This window comes from Diachasma alloeum, unplaced genomic scaffold (assembly GCF_001412515.2).
Source record: "Diachasma alloeum isolate Michigan unplaced genomic scaffold, Dall2.0 Dall_scaffold_00522, whole genome shotgun sequence".
Taxonomy (NCBI): Eukaryota; Metazoa; Arthropoda; class Insecta; order Hymenoptera; family Braconidae; genus Diachasma; species Diachasma alloeum.
In genome coordinates this window covers 26233-32854 of record NW_021680654.1, presented here as the reverse complement: position 1 = coordinate 32854, position 6622 = coordinate 26233, and the positions used below count along the sequence as shown (strand labels likewise).

At 40.2% G+C, this 6622-nt stretch overlaps 1 pseudogene; it reads right to left on the bottom strand.

The window, feature by feature from the left end:
• Positions 1-3343: 3343 nt before the first annotated feature.
• LOC107042814 lies at positions 3344-4846 on the bottom strand (annotated as a pseudogene).
• Between the last annotated feature and the right edge of the window lie 1776 nt (positions 4847-6622).

Here is a 6622-nt window from a genome sequence, read left to right as displayed (position 1 = left end):
TTGGAATCAGTAAATCTATTTTTGCAATACAAATTTACTATCCGCACGTATCCTTCACATATTTCGCGATAAAAATTGGAAAGAAATATTTTTTTTTACGATGACTAAGATTCAATAAAACACTCTCTTTTTTTATTTATACCTGTGTACAATATCCAGAACATGAAAATTAATCTTCAGTTCAACCATATTCCACATTAATTTTCCTTCTTTTTCTGCAGATTTCATCGGTTCACAAAGAGTCTCATGATCCTGGTGATGAGTCCTCCACAACTGTGGCCCAGCAAAAATCCTCGGTTCCTTCAGCATCAGCAAAGAATCGCAGTATTTCAAGTTCTCAACAAATTCAGACACTGAAGAAACGGAAAGGAACAAATGATCTAATCGAAAAGTTCATTGATCCTATCAGCGAGGAAGAACAGATGAAAATTGATGAAGCTTTTGGGAAAATGTTATATTCCTCCAACATTCCCCTGCACGTCATCGAGTCGAGTTACTTCACCCAATTCACTAAAATGTTACGACCTACTTGGAAGGCTCCAGCGCTTGAAATCGTTGAGAGTAGTCTGCTCCAGACTGTCTACGAGTCAGTGGAGTCTCTGCACCAGAAACTCACTTCTTCAGAGTGCATATTGATGTTGCTGAAATCCACAGGCCATTCTGAGCAGTCTGACCAACTAATGGCGATTCTTGAGACCCCGAAAAAAGAACAGATGTTTATCAAATCATGGGAAGTTTGGGATGAGTCAGATGCTCAGCGACCTTCGACACAAGAGACTGAAATCACTTGCGAGGCGAAGGAACTGATTGAGGACAAATATAAAATGAAAGTTCACTCCATTGTGCTACAAAATAAAGAGATGATTTTTTATTTGGACAGGATCGGGGTGTGGTACTTCATCTCGCAAAATTCCTGGGTGGAAGTAGTATCAGTATCAATTGAAGACTCATTACTGTCAGACGAGTTGAACGAATTGTGGATCGAATTGGATAAGCGGGCTGTCGTGAATTTATTCGAAGAAGATGGTAAGAAGTTGATGGTGCCTCCCCGACTTCAATCAAGTAGTTTGCTCAGGCAAAAAATGGAAATGTACTCTTCGCTCACTGAGCATGTGGCAGTATTGAAGCACTTTGTTGGAGACGGAAGAATTGAATTGAAGGGGAAAGTTAAACTGCTCTTTGATTCTCGTTTTAAAGAAAATGTACGAGTATCTTTGGAGCAGATGAAAGCTTTGGCGTCGATTTCTGAGAAATTTGAGAACCCACACACTAATCTTGCTGATATTGTCGAGGATTGGCTGCTCTTTGAGAGTAATTTCCAGTTGGAGATGGGTTGCATTGAGGAGCTGCCTACTGCAGAGCTGCTTACTGTAAACTTTTTTGACCACAAATATCGTGGACACCTCTTTGTGAATAACCGTCTCAGAATGCAAAAGATGCAACGTTTTCTTCTGGAGGTCCTGGAGGAGGAAGGGTTGGAGAGTTACGAGCAGTACAAAAGTAATATTGACGTGTTTAATGATTTATCAAAAAAGAAAATCCAATCATCTTCACTATTCTCGAGATTCGCTGAATCAAGTCATCCTCAATTGGCAAGAATGGTCCTGAAATTGATCCAGGTTCCTGTGAAAATCAACGAGATTCATATGACTGAAATCCCTCCTAAACAATCTTACCCCAATTCGTCAGCAAAAACTCACAGAGATCCATTACCAACTGAAGATTCGCGATAAGAAAACGAATCTGTGATAGTATTCATACACTATTGATGTTTAGAGAAGATTATTAGTCATGAAAACAAAGGTAAATAAAGTTCTGCGCTGTTCAAAAAACTTAAGGAAGAGTCTATTTGAATGTTATTAAAACGTAATTTTTTATAGGCTGTAGAACAGGTTTCGTTACGACGACGAGCAGTCGAAAAATGGCAATGCTCCGATTACTTGTTTTGTTGTCCACTTGACACATTTTTTTGTTCTATTTTTACTATTTGTTCAAGGACAGACCATCTGTTACAGATTTATATTCTGAGTAGACTTCGTCGACGTTAAGTGTAGTGGTTATGACTCGTCACTCTCGTAACTTACGAGAATCTTATTGAAAAAATAAATACGTTCAGTCACGTGAGATATTTTATTGTTAGAGGATAAGCGCTAATGTACATTTTGTGACGAGGCATAGTTATTTATTTTTTATTATTTTTACCTACATTTTTTCCCAACACACACAGCCCCCTACAACATCAAATCCCGCCGCCGTTGGTTACCCTTTCCCTAGATATTCCCCTCGTTACCTCTCTACCATCGCCCCTGGATTCAACGACGAACAGCCGCCGAAGGAAGTTAGCAGTTCCGAACCACCTGGAGTGGGTGAAGGAGCCGTCGCCCCCGAGAAATGCCCATGGATAAGCTACGATAATCCACCGCCCTTGAAATTCACCACCGATACGGCTCTGGATTGTGATCGTGGACACAATCTCAACACCCTGATTGGCCCCGATTCCCCTCGAAGTTTACCCGAAAGAACTCGAGATCCCGCGAATTCCCCCGAATTACGAAGGAGAAGAAGGAAGAGAAGAGAAAGGAATCACTCGTAAGCCAGCTGCCCTGAGTGTTACCACGTGTGCAGATAGTGAAAAGCAAGGAAGCCCGTTATTTGCGTAAATCACCCCGTATTGCGTAGAAAGAGGATTTTTGGAGACCCTGAGCTCATCCCAAGCTACATTGGTGCCCAGGAAGTGGAGAGTCGGAAGGAAAGCCCTTCCCTGGAGAAGTTCTGTGTATTTCTGGGAGAATAGATGCACGTGCGAAGTGCACCCGGAAGTCAACGTGAGTACGAATTGTTCCNAAGGAAGAACGAAGGCCCTGAGGATTCTTTTTGAAGACGTTTCTGGAGGACTTTTCTGCGAAGCCCTTTTTGTTCAACGTGAGAACGAGTTGTTTCCATCATTTTCCCCTTGGCCCTGAGTATTATCCCATTCTATTCCCCCAACGGTGCACCACACTTGGTTATTTTTCCCCCAGTAAATTCAATTATTCTATTCTCATTTCTTTATTATTCTCCCCTCGACACACCTAGAATCACCCTTTAGACGTGTACAAAAGCTGCCTGGCCTCTCCCACTTCCCTAGATCTCAGTTAAAGGCCTTATATACGTCTTTTGACGATCAGAATTGTATTTAGAGAAAATATAGTTAATTATTCTCAAATTATCCCTCATTTGTCCCTTTTCTTGACTCGCCCTAATCCTTTTTTCAGGAATTAGTTCAATAGAGTATTGAAAACGGCCACAATTTATAAATGTATTTCCAAAGAGTTGAAATAAAAGTTCATTGAAATTCGAATTTTTAAACTAAATTGTTCAATCTTCCTCCCATCGAATCATCAATTTTTTCCCAATAAGTATCTCGCATTTTGCGTGCATAGTAGATCGAAACTAACTTCATAGAGCGTTCAACGCTTAGACGATTTCGAAGATCTGAATGAATAAATGCCCAATTTAAAAAAACTCGTTCGATCTGCGCCGTAGAACTCGGGATGCTACATAACTTCTTCGCCAAACCAGATAACGTTGGATAGTCGACTTCTGCCATACACCACAAAGCTTCAGGGGATTTTATTTTTTTGCTAAACAATTTTTCGAAAAATCCTTTTCCCTCTGCATATTCTCTCAAACCTTCCAACTCGCTAGGATCTTCACCAGCCAATTCCTCACGTAAAAACGTGAGAACTGCGCTGTTGAAAGACTGAATGTGAGCAAATTGTTTCCCTCGATATTCTGGATGTAAATAATTTGCTGTCAGAGCAATAGGTTGTAGAACCTTCGTCAATCGATTCTCCAGGCTTTGATCGACTGAATCACTCTGTTGGTATATTCAGAGTCATCCAAAGCTCAGTGCATTCTGCAAGTCGAGTTTCTGTCCTTTGGCATTTGTTCACCAACTCACAAACTGGATCAAAAAGTGTTATATAATCTTGTAGTCGTTGTTCGAGAGTGGTGTCTTTCAAAAGTTCCAAATTTTCCGCTTTCAATGTAAGCTCCCCTTCCTCCACGATTTCTCTCATGATGTCAAGATTTCTCAGACAGCAACGGAACGTATCCCGGTAGGTACACCACCTCGTTTCACAAGCGAGCATGATCCTCGCTCCTCCACGTTTTTTCAACTCCCTCTCCCCTCGAGGACTTTTGAATTCTCTCAATAACTTGTTGATACTCTCAACAAGTTGAGGATTTACGAGAGATTTCAACAATAACTTTACCACTATGAGAAAAACAGGTGGTATGCCAAACACTCACGAGGTTACCCATACGCATCATAGCCGATGCATTGTCCGACACGACTCCATAAATATTCACCTTAAATCTGGCTTTTGACATGGAGACAGCTTTATCAATGACATTGGCTAACTGGTCACCAGTTTCTCGAAGCTCTGTAAAATCCCAAGAATTCAGAAAAATGCTCCTTTTATCCTTAGTATAGATGGTGCAAACCGAATTCTTGGTGTTGGCTGAGGAATTTTTCTGAGTAAAACACCATCTGTCTCTTCGGTGTATTCGAGTTGTTGAATTACATTTTGATGGATTTGATCAAGTAGCTTAGTGGAGAGCTTTTTTCTCGATAGGATTGAATATGAGGAATTGAGAATCTTGATGAATTTCTTGAAAAACTCTGATTCCACTACTTTAAAAGGTATATTACAACCGAAGAAGAACTCCGCCAAAGCCTCATCAATCCTGGAATTATTTGTATGCCAGAAAAATAATGCCAATAGTAAATAATCGCTAACGTATTTAATTAACTCATATGTATTATTTATACTTACCTCAGGAGTGGATTTTCGATGAGCATTACGCATCTTGGAGCATTTCTTGATGAAGTAGACTTTAGAATTAATACTTCACTGCACACAATATTCAAGTTATAATCTATTTCGATTTATTTATTCATTAAATGATGTTGTTATTACAATTAAAACATCAATTTGCATGAATTAATCAAACTCACTTACGTAGACACTGCTTGTTATAAGTTGGAGAGTTTTATACCTTTTCTTACCTTTCGGAGGTAAATTACCATTTTTATACCATGTATAGGTAAAAAACCCACATTTGCCACGGATGCCCAACCCTGCTGGGGGCCCATCAAAGAGGATTGACTAAAGTAGAGGCTCAGATCTCGGGGTTGGACTGACCCCAAGCCAAAAGTAGTTCGACCGCAATGGAGGGATGCCGCCACGGTCGAATCTGACGGCTGGGCGAACTGCCTGTGCGGGTAACTCGGCAGTAGCAGTCCCGCTGTCACAGGGATAGTATTGGAGGGGAATTTATGTCCTCCTCGTCCTCAACATGTTCTTAATGTTTTTCAGGTGATTCATTTGCCGGCTAATTAATATTAAGGAATGAAACACAGAGGGTGTGACGGAGAATTAAATTCCCCATCAATCGATCCCCGTTGCATCCCTTAATCTCTGTAACAAAAAAATACAAACTACGACAGTCATGGGCCAGTGAGAAAAATAATTTTCTTCTCGGCGCACAGTGAAATTTCTCCATTCGCTCGCGAATTAAAAATTCACTTCTCCCCTCCTAATTGAGATTAAGGGATGAAAAAAGAGTAGTTCGATGGAGAATTAAATTCCCCACTAACTGACCCTCTTTCATCCCTTAATCTCTGTGAAAAATGGAAGAAACTGTCGTGGAAATAACAGCGCAGTAAGAAAAATAATTGTTTTGCGGCGCATAGTGACGCCCGGTAATTAAAAATTCACTTCTCCCCTCCTGATTGAGATTAAGGGATGAAAAAAAAGCAGTTCGACGGAGAATTAAATTCCCCACTAACTGACCCTCTTTCATCCCTTAATCTCTGTGAAAAATGGAAGAAACTGTCGTGGAAATAACAGCGCAGTAAGAAAAATAATTGTTTTGCGGCGCATAGTGACGCCCGGTAATTAAAAATTCACCTCTCCCTTCCTAATTGAAATTAAGGAATGAAAAGAGGGCAGTTCGACGGAGAATTACATTCTCCATTAATTAACTCTCTTTCATTCCTTAATCTTTGTAACCAAAAAATGAAAATCGCCATAAAAGTCAGGGGCCAGTAAGAAAAATAATTGATTTGCGGCGCACAGTGACTCCTGGTAATTAAAAATTCACCTCTCCCTTCCTAATTGAGATTAAGGGATGAAAGAGGGTTAATTAATGGAGAATGTAATTCTCCGTCGAACTGCCCTCTTTTCATTCCTTAATTTCAATTAGGAAGGGAGAGGCGAATTTTTAATTACCAGGAGTCACTGTGCGCCGCCAAACTATTATTTTTCTCACTGGCCCATGACTTTAATGCCAGTTTTTATTTTTTTGTTACAGAGATTAAGGGATGAAAAAAGGACAGTTCGACGGAGAATTAAATTCTCCATTATGTAACCCTCTTTCATCCCTTAAACTTTGTAACAAAAAATATCAACTGCCATGAAACTCAGGGGCTAGTAAGAAAAATAATTCGTTGGCAGCGCACACTGACTTTTCACCACTCGCCCGCGAATTAAAAATTCACCTCTCCCCTCCTAATTGAGATTAAGGGATGAAAAAACGGCAATTCGACGGAGAATTAAATTCCCCATCAATTAAC